Genomic DNA, 17,845 nt, shown 5'->3' on the forward strand with positions numbered 1-17,845 from the left:
AAAATAGTAATCAATAATATATTGAAAGGTTATTTGGCTGATTGTTTTATATTGGCTCAGCCAGGTTATATGGGATGCCCAGATGGGTCACTCATTTTGAAATATTAAACTTAGTTTTCTTTTCTAACATTTTTAATTTTTCATCCTCATGTAGAATGCTATTATGAAACACACATTTGGTTGTTTATAGCATAAAGAACATCTGATTTAATGTGAGGTAGGGAAATAATCATTTGAGTATAAGTATGTGTATATAAATATGTAATTTACAACAGCTGTAAGATGCTTGAAAAGCTTGAAAATGCACCTTGAAAATGCACCTTGAAAAGTGCTTGAATTTGACTTTGGAAAAGGTGTAAGAACCCTGGAACTCATTTTCTTTCAAATGTTTCCACATTGGTTGAATGCAGCACAATTTCCCTTTCTAGCAATGTTAAGTGAGACATAACATACCAAGAAAGCTGGTGACCAGACGGGTCAGACAGACGCTCATCATCAACAAGTAAACAGTATTTATTTGTCTAGTAGTTTAGTAAAGAAACAGGATCATTGTCTCTGTTGGCATTTGGAGCATTCCTCTCGGCATGTGGACTTTTAATTGAGATGTGAACGAGAACAGACTATGAAAATGATTTTCCATGACTTGTATTGAGAACAGTTTCTCCTAGAAGAACAAAGTAGATTTACAGAAGTGTGTGAGTGACATGGAGAGCGTATCTGCTGCACGTTAGATAACAGCCACTGTCTGTCGTTGATAAGCAGGGCACACCAAGTGGGACACAGAAACATTTTCCTCATAAGGTGAATGTAGAAGAAGGAACAAAAAATATGACTGCACAGGTCGGCAGACGTCGAGACGAGATGACACAATGTGACAAAACAACCTCAGCATGTTGCTATATGAGAGGGTTTGAGAAGTGCAGGACGAAGTGTGTCTCTTTGAATATGTCACACCGCAGATGTTAGCGCTTCATTTGGATTTAATGATCAGATTTGTTTGTTTTTAGGGCTGGACTGAATCCTGCTTTTTTGACGACTACATACTTTCTAAATCAACTGCTTGACTCACAATTTTGATTTAAAAATGATCGTATTGCATCCACTAAGAAAAAAATAGTTTATTCCATTGTGTACCAAGAGCTGGAACTGCGGCGACAGCAACGTCGTTTAAAATGACGGCGGCACTGATCGAGGTTTTCTGTAACTGTCCAAGTCTGTTCACATTTGCTTTTCCATGAACCCGTTTTTAAACATTGCCAGAGCCCATACCGTGTTCCTGTTACTGTTTACTTCCCTTCTGTCTTCTGTTGATTTCCCTGATGTCCAGCACTCTCTAATTCTCTTTTTATTTTTATTTACTGGGGACAGTTTAGCAATTATGAATCCACAGTCTCATGCTCTCACAAATATAAAAGTAGATATTCATAAAGTATTCCATGTTGTTTTTCTGATGGAGAAAACTAATGTTTGTTGTCCAAAGCTGACGTTAAATTAACAAGCACTACTACTTTCTGCAGATTGATATGACTTCCCGTTGTCCCTTGATCCTCCTTAGCAATGGTCTGTTCTCCTTAGCAGCAGTATTTTAGCAAAAATTAGCTGACCTCTGGAATTTCCATATTGACCAATAAGACTTGAGCATTCAACTAAGCGTTGTAATAAATACCAATAACGCTAACGTAAGCACGCAGTGGTACAGGAGTAAACAGGGAGGCAAATAAAGTTGACTTTGTCGGTTTTAATTATACGTTGATGTACATTGGAAGCCATTAGATTAGATTTAGCAAGTTTTGCCAGCAATCTTAATTCAGTCTGTAAAAGATCAGTGTTTATGTCAGGTGACCTGTAGCTGTATAAAGCACACAGTTTGTGACACAGTTCAACAAGATCAGGTGTCAGCAGGAACAACGTCATCTGCTGATCAGACCCCTCGGACAACTGTGAATGGAATATGGGATTCTTCTTCAATGGGTCATTATCATTATTTTGTATTGCATCACACATAGGAAACACATTTTTTATTTATCATCCTTTTCAATTATTATTAGTACAATTTCTTTAATGTAATATTTTGTGAATTATATTTTATCCCCCTGCTTAAATAAATAATTAAAAAGTCGGAAAAAAAGCCTTCCCATCTCTAGTTATTACATGCTGTTTGAGAGGCCCTGAGCTCTGAACAATAAACATTTTTTAAATATGATGACTGTTTTAGGTCAACAGGCTCATTATGGGGGTTAACGCAGGTACAGTCCAAATGAGGAGGTGCAGCACCTGAATGAATGAATGAGTGTGAGTCATTGAGCTGCTTCACATGTGATCTGCAGCTCTGGTTTTAACAACAGGGCGAACGGCAGTGATTCATAAACAGCTGTAGGAAGCAGCTTATCTCAATCTTTAAAGAGCAGCCCTATTAGCCTGACAACTTCCCCAAACATATACGACCCCCACCCCCCTGCAACTGTAGAAGCTTCCGTCTCCAAATCACCACTCACTGTTTCTGCTGCTGCTTATCAAGAAGGAAATGTCGAGCAACAATCGGCTTCTTTTCCTTCCCTCTCAGCTTTTTCATGTTCCACAAGCTGCCATTCCTCTCATGTACAGTCCCTCCCTTTTTATAATCTGTTATTTATTACACAGCCGGCAGTTTGTACAAACAGAAACAGTCCTGAAACCTGAGTCATAGCATTCAGCAGCACTACCAACTGCAGCCAACAGCCTGAGAGGTTAGACATGTAGCAGGAGAAAGGAGCATGTCATGGCTCTGATGTGGGGTCGTAAATATTCAAAAGTCAAACTAAACGTATCAGAAAGGTCTTCAAATCACACATTGGCAAGCTGCAAACACATCTGTGCATGCATCTAGCATTCACACACACACTCAAAAACATTTGACCTCCATGCCAAATTTTCGGTTCTTTGACGCAAATCTCAGAAATAAATGTGTGTAGAGACCGACAGCAGACTATAGAGCAGCTGGTCGCAGCAAATAAGATTAAAAAAAACATAATCAAAGTACAGTGCATTTGAATGAACCAGGAGAAAAACTACTAACAACAGTAACTTCTGAGTCCTAATTTGGTTATTTCATTTCCTCTTTGAGTTCATTGCCAGCAGTATATGGAGGGAAAACAAAGGATGAGTCACTGGAAAATCTGACTTTTCAGAAAGACATAATGATCGGTGTGATAGTGTTTGATTAAAGGGTTTTTATTGTGCATGGGGCTCCACCTGTCAGCTGACTCTGAACCCAGCTGCAGGTACTTCACCTGGGCCACATCAAAGCTGGGACCCCGCCCTGTGGCCCCATGGAGCTCGTTACAGTGGCAGATAATTGGGAGGGTCTCCTCTGCACAGATGCTGACGCACTTCAAATGAGTTCCCCTTCAAAGAGCATGCCGGTTAGAGTGGGAATAGGAGGAGGAACATGAATATTATGCATAAAGAGTTTGACTCCTGAGGTAGAGAAGAACCTGGAGAGGAGGTGCCCGTCTCCACAGCATCCTTTTTTCCATTGATTCCAATGAGAAGAGAGCGCACGCCAACCCTGCTTTTTTTTGCTTTACGCCATTTGTGTTGTGGCCGCTCCGAGCACTTCGAATTTGAAAGTGTTTCAACTTTCTCCGAAATTGCTGGGGACGTCACTGTTGTAATTGGAGGAGAAGCTTGTTTTTGACTGTGCCTTTCAGACAAAATCTATCAAAACAAAGACCAAAAACCTGTTTATTTGAGCAGATCGGCCGGCAGGTGTTGTACTTTTATCTCTGTACCAGCTCTACACTTGTCAGACTGAGCAGTGAACCTCGTTTATACAAAGTGTGAGAGCAAGAATCTTCCGGTGGGTGATCTTGGTTTATGTCAAATAAATACGTGGTAACCCTAACAGATGATAAAACCCATGAGGGCAAACGATATCTCAACACCATATCACCATGCAATATGGTGTTGAGATATTGTTGTCGTAGAAACAATAAAAAAGCTTGTGGACACAGGGAGTGAATTATTGTAGAGAAATTATGCAGATCTGCAGATCCGAATTGTATGGATGGGGTTGAGGTCAGGGCTTTGTGTATAACAGTCAAGTACTTCCTCACTAAAATTGGTATACCTTTTTTTCCCTTATTGTGCTGGCTTTGTGCACAGCGGGCGTTTTCATGTTGAAACCGGAAAGGGCTAAACACAAACTTGGACATTGGAAAAACATTTCATTTCCTGCTGCAATATTAAAGTCACAGTGACACGGCAGTTGGAGCATCTTTATCTCCTTTCATGTGAAGTTTATCTGACTGAAACATAATCTGTGGGCGGTGTGTTTCATTCATATAATTCACATTTAGTTTCTGTGTGTTGCTCAGCCTGCATGTCTTACAGCTGTGTTTACTGTTGAACATGAACACAAACACACATTCACTCACATTACTATACAGGGCTCGACATTATAAATGGCCCGCTGGCCCGGAAGCACTATTTAGACACCCCGGGAATTTTACCCTTAATGTCTACCCCTGCTATACATTTTTAACACACTTCGTCAATCACTGCACTTGTGGAGGACCTCATCTCCCACACACTCATCAATTTAGCAACTTTAACAGAAAATACTCATTACATTTCAAAAAAGGGATGGTTTGCAGTGCGTCTAATGTTGCCAGTCTCTAAATGTTGTGGCGTTTGTTGCTGCAAAGCTGAGCAGCGTTTACAGTAAACGTTCCTCTGGTGGTGAGGTCAGACCTGGGAACTCCTGCTGAGTCATCGCAGTCATTAAAAACAAACGCTTAACCTGTTTTTGCTCAAGATAGCATCCGGATAATCTGTTTTTTCCCACCGTTTCTTACACGGAATGTCCATTCATTTTCCCCTCAGTCTCCAATCGGACATATTGTCTGTTTTATTAATTTGTCTCTAACAGTGTTGTAGTCAAGTGACCAATTCACGAGTCCAAGTCACTCTCGAGTCACCACTCTTCGAGTCCGAGTCCAAGTCCGAGTCACCCAAGGAGTGTCCGAGTCGAGTCCGAGTCATCATTACCTGTGTTCGAGTCGAGTCCGAGTCATCATTACCTGTGTTCGAGTCCGAGTCCAAGTCCGAGTCACCCAAGAAGAGTCCAAGTCAAGTCCGAGTCACAAGTCTTCATGTATTAATCTTCGTGGATATATGTGTTGAAATGTAGCTGCTCCTCTACATTGCTTTTATCCTGTCATGTTGTACTAATGTGTCTATTGAACTGCTGTGAAGCGAGTTTGGCTACAATTCTTGTAATAGGTGCTATACAAATATAAAGCTTATTACTAATATTAATATTATTAGGGCCAGAGCACGAAGCACTAGACCCAACGGCATCCTAGCACGAAGTGCGAGGAACCTATTGTTATCCTAGGTATTATTATTATTCCCCCCCGGTATCCTGTTTTTGAGGGCCTTAGGATGCTTCAAAAGTTGTATAATTTTGCACGGACGCCAGGACCGGTGAAAAATTTGACATTCTGGAGTCAATGGGTTCAAATTGTCCAACATGCTCGCTAGCGCCACCTATATGTAAATCATTTTGAAAAAAATGACATAGTCGCACCGTAAGTCCGTTTGACCTGATATTTTGCACACTTATCCGGGTGAACCTGCTCTACAAATGGTCCTCTTGAACATCTAAGCTCCGCCTACTTTGATTTTTTAAAATTTGCATAATGTTCAAAACAGTGAAATATTCACTTAAATTTCCATTTTTAGTTTTTCAACACCAAACTTAGTATACAGCATCGATGGAGGGTCACACACATTACCCTAGGATATGAGCATGTTCAGTCGATAAATATGGCCACCATTAATCAAAACGTATTTGCAAAAAGGCGGGGCTTAGAAAGAAATGCTCATAACTCATCAACAATGTATACAAATATCACAGATTTTGGTGGATAGGTTCAGTCTGTCTTGGGGAATAGGCATGTTGGACTATAGGGGGTGCCAAAAACACCACAAATGTATAACTCAAGAACGGATGGACGAAATATATTTTTTTTCAGACATACTCTGGGGGAGAGTATGAACTGAGATTTAAAGTATCGCAATGAATGACGAATGTGGGCGTGGCCTATACATTTTTTTTTTTATTGCGATGGGTTAAAATGAGCTTCGGACGCAAAACTTGGGACACACGTCAGAGCTACATATTGCTCTTATGATTGCGGACATATTTCAAATTTGCTTTTATTAGCCCCGCCCCCCAGGAAGTTGGCCATATTCAACAATGTGCGTTTTTCATGCATTTTAATCACATTTTCGCGAACTTCTCCTAGGGAAATGATCGGAAAAATTCAAATCCAGGACAAGTTCAGCCCATATCCAATCTGATGTTAAATTGCGAAGGAATAGTCGATCGCTCAAACGAGGAGCTCGTAAGCTAACGGAGAATGTACAATTTTTGACGATTTACATGTCGCAAATTACTCCAAACTACTCGCATATAGTTTTTCCTATATTCACGAAATGCTGTATACACATTTCTATTATGATTGCACACATATTTCAAATTGCCTTCCATTAGCCCCGCCCCCCAGAAAGTCGGCCATTTTGAACAATGTGCGTTTTTCATTCAAAACACACCTACACATTGTACAACAAACAAAAACAGCTCCTAAAGCATATAATAAATATCAGGCTACAGCCCTTGTATATTTTATTATGTGAAGCACTATATGGTTTCATGAAAAATATCTACTGTTTATTTGTAGATATCTCCTAAAGCATACAAATAAAGTGTGTAATGTAGGCCTGTTACATATAGTATTGAGCGATATATATTATACACACTGTTCTGCTTTCTGCACTGACCTCAGCAGCTGTTCTCACTGTAAACATCGCGTCACAATGAAAGCAGTTGTATTAAAAAAAAAAAATAGCCTAACATCCAGGGGACATTTCATTAGTGAGTAAACAAACGGTAAAGGGCAGAAAGTTTGATGCACATTTGATCATCTTAAATAACTTATAATCACAACGGGAACAGTTTGCAGAGCTGTGCTTCGTTGACATAAGTCCAGCCATGCGTCACGCCTCTTTTAAACATCACTGTTGGCTGAAATCGACTCCGGAGAATACATCAGTGTACCCTCGGTTATAGCTCCTCCAGAGAGACTCCTCTCTCCTCTAAATCAGTGTATCCTCGGTTACGGGCTCCTCCAGACAGCCTCCTCGATAATCGATCCTCGACGAGCCTTTAGATACATTTGTTTTCCTTCGAGACGGCGCGCCGACATTCATTTCCGGGTCGCTGCCGGAGGACCTGGGAGTCTGGGACGCAAAAATTATAGAAATGACAAACGGCTATTTTCGGAGGACTCGCGCGTCTGCTTGACGCCGGGACGACCGGCCGCCCTCCCCGACAGGCGCACGGACGCGAGGGCCCGCTCATCACTGTGCGCACTTCTGTGACCGCAGTTTTAATCATTATTATTATTTTTATTATTGTAAATGACCTTTAATATGTCTAACTAAATTTAAAATGAGTTACCTTTTAGAGAAGTGATTATATTTGTATGCCAATATTTTCTTATGGTAAAGTTTTCGTTTTGCACTTTTATTTTGATAGTAATAAGATCGGGACTCTTATTTTGAAGGAACTTTTACCGGAAGTCAATGGACAACGGAGCAGTGTAAACACACATTGTGGGTGTTTCTCAATGTCGAGTAAAGCTGCTGCAGAGCCACTATTTCAAGCATACTACGTCATCGAGTGCCGCCGAAGTACTGTTCCAATCTCCAGCATACTTGGAAATCTACCGAGCCCGGCGTACTCCGTTTGGAGAAATATCGAGGCTGCACATGAGTAGACTCCGCGGTCTTAAAATCCCCACAATGCTTTGCGCACGGACCAATTTCCCCAAATCTGTGGCGGAAGATGTAAGGCGGGGCCTCTCATATGACGCACACCTGCACACTTGCTAGCGTGTTCCACTCTTTGTTTTCCGAATGGCAGGAAGTATTCTTGCCTCGCTTCTGAAGCAAGATGCTCGGCAGACATGTGCTACCAAGCAAGCGTACTCGCGATTGAGAAACACCCATGTATAATGACGGATAGATGACGAATAAATTAACATATACTAAATAGTTGCATTCGGCATTGGGATATATATTTTTTAAATCCTCTGGAGCAGAGCGAGGAGCTGTGGATTATTGTTATTGATTAATGCATCAGTGTTTCTTAGGGTCAAAAACACTAAACTCACAACTTAAAATGAAAGCGTTTAGTTTATTTAATAAAAGAGCACATGTTCAATTTGAAAAGTGACAGTAGATATAGATTAGTTGCAATATGGTGCTATATATATATATATATATATATATATATATATATATATATATATATATATAAAAATATAAATATATATATATATTTATTAAAAAAAAGAAATTATAAAAAAATGTTTTTGTATAATATATATATATTTTTTAAACACCTTGAATTTCAGGGGTGGCGCGGGGCTCCGTTGGCGGGGCTCCGTAACAGAGCCCCGTTGGCGGGGTTCCGGGGAAACACTGTAATTTGGTTTGCATCAAGTCAACAAAAATCCAGTTGCATTGCCATTATTTGATAATAATCAGTATTATCACCAGACATGGACATATTCTGCACTCTTTGTCCAGTGGAGGAGTTTACATATTGCAGAAGGCAATATAACAAACAGTAACAGCCACAGTGAGATGAAAATGGCTTTAGGCTCCAACTGTTATTTGTGACTAGAAAACCTCCATCCCATCATTGAGATAAAGTACTTGGCTCGACTGCAGCATGACTACCTCCCCTACTATAGAAAACCCTAAAGCACAATACTGTTGAATGAAAAGCACAAACATTAAAGGGACAGGGCTCTACATTTTTCCGTCCCGCTGTGAGTTTTCCTTCATCTGCTGCGACAATGGAAGCTTTATCTGACTGCTCCTCGTGAACATTCACACCTGGGGACTGACCAGTGCCACCAGTGTCTGATGTGCCTGTCCAACACACACAATCACTCACACAAAGAGGTATTTTTCAGTGCATTTGTATGATCAGTGTGGATCAGGATTCTGCAGTAAAGGCTGAGCTTCAGGCTGTAAACAGGATTATTAAATCTCTGGACGCCCTCCAGATGTTGCTGCTCTGCTCCGTTCGGATCTGTCTTCTCCTCGATGCTTTTCTTTGGTTTAATACGACATGAAGGACGCGTCCTCTATGCCGCCGTCTCCTATGTCCTTCTGAGTTTATTAGCAGTGCTCCAGCTCTTTGTCTCGATGCCTTCGGCCATTCCACTTACTTTATCTGATGAAGGGAATCGCTGTAAACAGGCACTCAAGTGCCTAACAAATACTTTCATCATCTACTAATTTGATGATGACTTTCTCTATTAATCAAGTCATCATTTGATCTTTAAAATGCAAGATAAATTGTGAAAATGTTAATTACAAATTTGCCAAACTCAAGTTGACATATTATAATGTCTAGCTTTGTCCAACACAAAGTCCAAAACCCAAGGTTATTCAGTTTCCTGAAATACAAAAACAAGAATACCAGCACCAACTAGTTTAGAATATTGGCGATCAATGACTCAACTTCTAGTATTGACTGATATTTGGAATGGTTGCCAATTATTTATTTCTGCCATTTTTCTTATCGATTAATACATCTTTTCAGCTCTCAGTTTTATTGCTTTGTTTTAAATGTCAAAATATGCCATTTTAAAATATTAAAAATAGGATAGCGACTAGATACTCCCACAGAAGCTTTAAACTAGACTCACTTAATGGTAAACGAGTAAGTTGATTTTTGAAAACACTGGCGAAGGAAGTAAATTCCACAGTTTTGTATTTAAAATGTCTTCATAGCATCTAGTCAAAACAGGATGGGCTTGGTAGTGCCAGTGCATGACATGCAAACCTCAAGGACTTGATATAATCTCAATGAGACCCAGATATTTGCCTTACTTTACTACTTACTTTTACCTTTTATATTGACTATTTCTTCTGTGGCAACGTTTTTCATAGGTATTTACAATTACATTTTAGCAAACATTTGTTTAAGTGTTTTGGGTATGCTTTTTGTTTCCTGAAGCTGTCTAACCCTTGTCTTTCATGCAGGTGTTTGTATGGGTGCAGCATTGGAAGCCCTATCCACATTTCTGAGTGTATCTTGAACATTGATTTGCTGCCTAGGCCTTTTCACACGTTCTTGGCGTGTTCAACTGGTGCGGTCATGAAGTTTAGTATGTGGACCGTGCGTGCGGACATGAGCAGATGAATGAATGTGTTACTCTTGGACTGGGATTCATTCATATGCTTTTAATGTCTGAAGACACATCCTGTAGTTTGTTTTTTCAAACTACAGGTCTTTAAGCTTGCCGTAGTTTGATGCTCTGAGCAGGAATGGGAAAAGATTAAAGAATAGAGGACTAACACACACACACACACACACACACACACACACACACACACACACACACACACACACACACACACACACACACACACACACACACACACACACACACGGCAGTACAATGGACTGTGGGGCCTCAGGTTGTGTAAACTGTCCAGTCATCCAGCCAGTCAGCTGGAATCCCAGGTATGAGCTTTCAACAGTGGACCGTGTTTTAACACAGCTATGAGGACAAACACAATGAGCTTGTTGTTTATGTCTGGAGTGTTTTTAGATGCCTGTCACTTGTCTGTCAATTCTGTTTAATCCATTTGGAAAGGTGATAGTGATGATGATGGTCTTGCTGTTAGTTTGCACACCCCACTGGTAGTTTAAAGTAGGGCTGATTAATTGATTTGAAATCGAAATCGCGATTTGAAATGATGCGATTATCAAATCGCAAAGCCTGCGATTTAATTTAATAATAATTAATAATTAATTTAATTTTTTTTTTGGTTTTGTTCTTGTGTGTCAGTTATCCGCACCAATCAGAAGTGCTGTGCCCCACATGTACCAGCCATTGTTAACCAATCAGAAGTGGCCCATGATAGAAGGTGATAAACAGATTGATCCAATCACCTGCCAAGTATTTTTGAAAGTGCCTGCCCTTTTCCAAATGGCTTCCAATGGAGCTTTCATAGATGGTTTAAAATGGTCTTTAAGCTCAAACCTTAATACCTAATGTACAAATCTCTGCTCATATTTGCTTCTGTGTAAGCACTCAGACGAGTATTTGTATATATTTGCAACCTTCAGTTCATGTTTGCAGACATCAGGTGGAGAGATTTAATAATTCACACAGCTCTCACTTTCATCACTCATCATCAGTATTGTGTATCCCAGTGAGAGCACTTGACGAAACAATGATTGTTGACACCAGCTGAACCCTGAACAAACATCAACAGCAGCTCCTCAGTGTTCAGTAATGTTCAGGTTATCAACCAATCAGGATGCAGAGAGTCTTTGATTTATCACCAAGATGAGCTCACGCCTGATCCAAAGTGGATCACACGCTCCCACCCATTTTTCATTTACATAACATATTCAAGATCAATCTCATTTAATCCCATACAGACGGTTAATTTGTTAGATTGTACAAGTTATCTTTATTTTGTACAAAGCATCCCTACAAGATCTTAGAAGTAGATTATATGACATCTTAGTTTCATTGAGCCATTCCAAGACACGTATCTTCGAATATTCAGATCCACAAATTCAGACCAATTTATTTTGCGGGTTGTAAACCTTGCCATGCATATTATTATTTTTTAATAAAGTTCTCTGGGTTTGGATGGAGTTTGAAAAAACAGCTGCACTGCGTGCCCAGTGAGGGTTAAGGGGCTAAGAGAGCAGGTTACATTTAACAAAGAGACAAACAGGAAACTGGCAGCGAGTCCACACTAGTACTGTTTCCTGTGATGACTCATTCGTGACTGTGTGTGTGTGTGTGTGTGTGTGTGTGTGTGTGTGTGTGTGTGTGTGTGTGTGTGTGTGTGTGTGTGTGTGTGTGTGTGTGTGTGTGTGTGTGTGTGTGTGTGTGTGTGTGTGTGTGTGTGTGTGTGTGTGTGTGCCTCTCTCTGCAGTGTGTGTGTGTGTGCCTCTCTCTGCAGTGTGTGTGTGAGCCTCTCTCTGCAGTGTGGGGATTTCCTTTTTCCACCCTGGTCACATGACTGCAGATATGGGTGTGGTCTCCTGCATTCCTGGCCCCTCTCGCTCTCTTGTTACTCTGTCTGGCGTGCTGCGACACTTTCTCTCTCTCTCTCTCACAGTCACTTACACACACACACACATACACACACACCGTTGTCTAGACCAAAACACACTCACCAGCTCGGTGTTGGGTGTTTGACGTGCCCTGCATGCAGACATGTCTGTGTGTAGTCACTGAAATGTTTCAATGGGATTATGTGTGTGTGGGGGTGAGATCTGTTGCTGGGTGCAACAAGAAAAAAAAAGTTCCTCTCCATGGGGAAGGTGTGGCCAGCAGCAAGTTTGCATAGTGAGTGTGTGTGTGTGTAGGAGGAGGGAGGTGCAGGCTGCTTTTAGTATGCAGAGCAGGTGTGTCTGCAGAGGCAGAGAGGAGGAAGAGGAGGGAGGAGAACAGCAGCTGAAAGGGGACGGTCTGATGGAAGATAATGAAGAACAAAACCTTTTCATGAACTAAAACTGATCGTGGTTTTTCTCATTCATGTTAAAAAAAAAAAAAATGAGTCTGAAACAAGAACATGTCACTGGCTGCAGACAAAATATTATCTTTGTTCCAATCAATATTCAAAAGTTATAGTTACCACAAAATGAAAAGGACTAGAAAAGGGCCATTGAAATTAAACTCCTCATAGATAAATCTGATTGAATTTCATAAAGTCTTAACCAGGCAGGAGGAGGCAGTGACCTCGTTTAGGGAGGTTGTTTGTTCATGTGCCTGTTTTATAACCGCATGATGACATAGAACACGCCACTGAAGGTAGGACGCTGATTGTAAAGACAGTGATTAATGACAGTCGAGTGTTTGATAAGAGGCAGTATGTTTTACAACCTTGTGGAATGCTATTGTTAGCCTGAACGCTAGCTCACATAGTTACAACCCCAACCAGCCTGAACCCGTGACCCTGCACCAAACAACATTAACTGCGGTCCCACGTACTTTACAAAATAAAAGTAGAGAAGAGAAGAGATATACTATCGCTTTATAAATACTATCGCTTTACGTATATATGCACACACACACAATTTTGAATTGCACCGTTACTTTTATATACTGTCTCTTTACACACACAATAGACAATAGTAACGTAACGTTTGTTACATGATACATAATGTACCTGTATCAAATCACCGCTGCCGGCAAGGACACCGCTCCTTGCATGGTCCTTGGAAAATGCAGCGGTGTTTTTCCACTCGAAACTTTTCCAGGGCTCTGTAGAACTTAATTTTCCAGGTTCCGACAAACTTCTTTTTGTTGTGGCTGACCGGTTTCTCTTCGTGGCTTACGGGTGTAGAAGTGACATTGTCGGATGGCGTAGGCTCTGGATGGGGTGGGAGGCTAGATGCCGACAACTCCGGCTCCGGGGCGCCTGCACGGGCGGGGGATGCTGGCGGAGAATAGGATGGTGGCAACTCAGGCTCGGGCTGGGAGCCAATGGCAAGGCTCGCTGGCAGTACACTTTTTTCGTCACAGGAACCGGCTTTGCTAGCGGCGGAAAAAATCCCACCAGCCTCCTTTGCCCCTCCAACAGAGGAATGTCATTTTCCTTTTTCCTTTTTGTAATATAAACGATAAAAATTGTCTGTTTTTTTTTTTGGACGGCCTCGGCTCGAGTTGAGGGCGTTCCGAGCTGAAAAAGGGCGTCCAATGACGGCAAGACGGCCCCCTGGCGGAAACACTGGTCTGAACCACATAGGGAGAACTGACGGTCCTCCCTTCTACAAAACAGTAGTAGGGCTGAACGATTAATCGATTTTAAATCGAAATCGCGATTAGAAATTATGCAATTATCAAATCGCAAAGCCTGCGATTTTTTTTGAATTTTTTTCTTCTTGTGTGTCAGTCATCCACACCAATCAGAAGTGCTGTGCTCCACATGTACCAGTCATTGTTAACCAATCAGAAGTGGCCCATGATAGTAGGTGATAGACAGATTGATCCAATCACCTGCCAAGTATTTTTGAAATACTTTTCCAAATGGCTTCCAATGGAGCTTTCCTAGATGGTTTGGTGAAACAAACCATCTGGGTCAGGTTAGTAATGCTCCATCACATGTTTCTATTACAGGGTGAATCTTAAACTGAAGCTTGATTTTAAAGCAACCCAACGGAAGTTTCATGTAAGTTTAGTTCTTCCACTCGTAGCTCGGGCTGCGGGGGTGCTAGAGACGAGAGCACGTTGATACGACCTTCCTAGCCGGAGATATGGCTGCATTTTACAATAAACTTCCGTTGGGTCGCTTAAAAACAAATATCGCGAATCGCAATCGCAATATCTGTCAGAAAAATCGCAATTAGATTATTTCCCCAAATCGTGCAGCCCTAAACAGTAGTATTGATTTTTCCTCCGTTGTTGTTAATGTTTAGATCTGCTTGTGATGGTTGGTCTTTGTGGTTTTTTTCCCCACCCTTCTTCACTGTGATGAAATAATCGCAATTAGTTATTTTTTTCCAAATCCTGCAACCATGGTTTGAACCAAATATGAAAAACCTTCGACCCTCAGTTGTAATACACTGCTCTCCGATTGCCAATTATTAAAATTAACACATAAAATGGAGCGGACTCAGCTGTTATGAAGTGTGGAGCTCCAGTCACATGATAACTGGAGAGGGATATTGACCCAGGTCTCTACTGTAAGATGCTATTGGATGGATCAGTTTTTAATATTGGATTATGATAACAGCTGATTGATACTGTCCATGAGAGAATTTTGGCACTGTTAATGAAAGCAAAACCCCTTTTTAAAATGTTTTTATGAAGCTAATGCTGCTGTGTTTATACTTTATGCATCAGATTGCCTAATATTAACATCATGATGGATGTGATGGTGTCAAGTGTGAGTCACTCTGCTTCTTGGTTTAGTTTAACCAAATGTAATCCTGGAAAGCAAACCCTGCACTCTGCCAAAACACACATCAGTTCCTTACTAAGGCGGATTATTCCTTACGTGCCTTTCTCCGATCTATTTAAAGGTGTTTTTCAAAAGATTTATATCGCAAGTGAAACACCAAAACACTTAAATGTAATATCTTCTTCTCCTTCGACTTTACCGCCAGCCTCTGCTCAGCGTTTATGTTGCAGCATGGAAGGAAAATCCAATGACAATAAACATCCACAACTCATAAACATAGGGATCTTTCCATTTCTACATGATATGATCACAGCATGAGACGGGGTGCCTGTGGGTTTTGTTGTAAAACAAAATGTGAAATGTTTAAACCACACGACAACACAAATGATGTTGAAAATAAATCTGTTCCGCTCGGCCTTTTTTATTGGCCGTTTTCTGCACACACACTCATTGGATGGGCTCTTGTATCCCACACACACACACACACAATCGAGTGGCTGGCAACATGGTGGCTACAGCATAATTTCATCTGGAGTCAATAACAAACAGATAACACGGACAAAGAACAGACATACTGGCTCTCAGGCACTCAGACGCATACACTGAAACTCTGCTCGCCTTATGGCACAGATGCCCCATCTATATATAGAGGCAGCTAAAGACATGACATCACTTCCTGTCTGGCTTATGTAACCCTGAACAGTTTCTCATTAAGGCTTTCTTTAAGGTATCTGCTGATGATGTGGCTCCAACTTGCTGATACGATAATACTTTATTGTCAATTTCGTAAACTATTTAAGAAAAGAAATAATCAAACGGACATTGAACATAACATTACCATCCCTGCAGACAGTATTTACGAGACCCTTTAACCATCATTTCATCTTTTTTTATATTTAGGATTTCCCTTATGATTAACTGCAGTGTTGAACACAATGACATCCAGAATTGTTGTTCTTCCTCAGTTCTTCACTAGTGAGATTCCAATTAGTAATGATGTTTTTTTTAATTAAAACAATATATATTTGAACACACATTTGAAAATCAGGGCCTTAAAGTGGACCTATCATGCTATATTTAAATGATATATTGTAGGGCCATACTTATATAAGGTATATTTATACGTTTCTGTTTTCAAAATACCAAACAGATCATGCATTTTAGCCATGCCTCATTTCGCTCTATGTGTTGTTTGCTGTCTACGGGTCTGATTCTGCTGACCACGCCCCCCTGCAGGAGAGGTGAGACGTGCTCTGATCAGCTGCTGGGCTGTCAGAAGAGGGGGAGAAAAAGAGATCTCCGTCCTCCGTGTTTTATTATATAGAGTCGTTATTCATTTGTTTTAAAGCTCAATAAATAACAAAGAAGACCTTTGACCGGCACTTTTCGAATTTTGTCCGGAAGATTTAAACTTTAACGGACATCTTGACCGGCGAAACAAACTGAAACTGAAACTCTGCCTCACGGTCCCCTCCCTCGTTCCTTGGAAGAGGCGGAGAGGTGGGTGTTTGTCATCTGCTGGTGGACTAACCGGAGAGAATTACAGTGCTTGCCTCGACGGGGAGGGATTGCATTGAATTAAAGCAGGAGGAGCAAACGCTTGCCTCGGGGAGGGAGAAAAAAATCCACAGCGGAGAATAAACAGAAGGGTAACCATGGTAACTATGGTCGGGAAGTCTTCTTCGCTGCTTTTGTGGCAGACTACAGCGCCACTTACAGGCCTGGCATATGTACTACAGCGTCTCCAGCGCTTTCGAGCGGCAATGGCCGGCCGTGGCCCAACCCCACATTCCCCTGATAGGTGGAGAGTTGGCCCAATAGCTGTAGCGCCACCGTCCTGACGTCAGGACAGTGCTCAAATCTGGATCAGTTTTTATCAGATCCGTTGCAGCCCCTTTTTTAGAGATTTGGGTATGGAGGAAAATAGAGAGGGTTGTGTTTTCTGACACTTGGTGAGTTCCCTGGAACACCGGGGACACATATTCATGTATAAAAGACGTACAAAAGTGCATTTTGCATGATAGGTCCCCTTTAATTGATAGAGACAGACACATCTCGAACAGAGATTTAAAGTTGCCCTTTTATGCTTTTGGCGGTTTTCCCTTTCCTGTAGTGGGTTATACTGTATAGGTTTTTTTTGTGCATGTAAATGGTCTGCTAAGGTTAGAAGAGGTGCTGCAGCACAGGCAGTATGAGAAAAATAAAGCAGTTTTTAAACATTTAAGCATGTCACAGTAGAGGCACAAAATGCAAATGTCAACCTGGACATTTGCATAATAAAGCCCCTTTTTAATATTACAATAAAATCCCATCTATACATTTTAACATATATTTTGATCTAGGATTGAAGTCCTTTTTTTAATTGACATAGTTTTTAATTGTACCTATATTAAAATCCAGTTTTGAACGGCATAACATCCTACAAACTATTTGTTTAGTTAACTCAGCTTCTAACATGAACATTTTAAGTAATGTATTTTAAATAGGTAATTATTTAACAGCATGTTAGCCTGACTGAGTTAACTCTCATTTGAAAAATGTGTCCTTTATCTAAGTGACTGTAATGCAGCTGGATGACAGCACCATCAACGCTAGTGTTTACAGGGTTACAAACCCAGGTTTACAGCAAAAGAGTTTAGAGATTGAAAACGATTAAACAGGAAGCAGCTTCTTCAGTATGCGATTAAGATCAGCTGTCTTGTGCCTTTACAAATAATTTCCCCTCTTTCTCTATTGAACATGCATTATATCTTCATCTAATGCTACGTGTCAAGCAAAGTGCTTTGTAACTGGCAGAGTTAGTGGAGCATGTTATCAGTGTGTGTGTGCGCGTGTGTTCTCATTA

At 40.9% G+C, this 17,845-nt stretch overlaps 1 protein-coding gene across 5 annotated transcripts in view; it reads left to right on the top strand.

Moving 5' to 3' along the window:
- LOC117489423 (plasma membrane calcium-transporting ATPase 1-like) overlaps positions 1-17,845 on the top strand; it is a 116,634-nt gene that overhangs the window by 26,799 nt on the left and 71,990 nt on the right. The gene's annotated exons all lie outside the window — the stretch shown is intronic.

This window comes from Trematomus bernacchii, unplaced genomic scaffold (genome assembly GCF_902827165.1).
Source record: "Trematomus bernacchii unplaced genomic scaffold, fTreBer1.1, whole genome shotgun sequence".
Classification (NCBI taxonomy): Eukaryota; Metazoa; Chordata; class Actinopteri; order Perciformes; family Nototheniidae; genus Trematomus; species Trematomus bernacchii.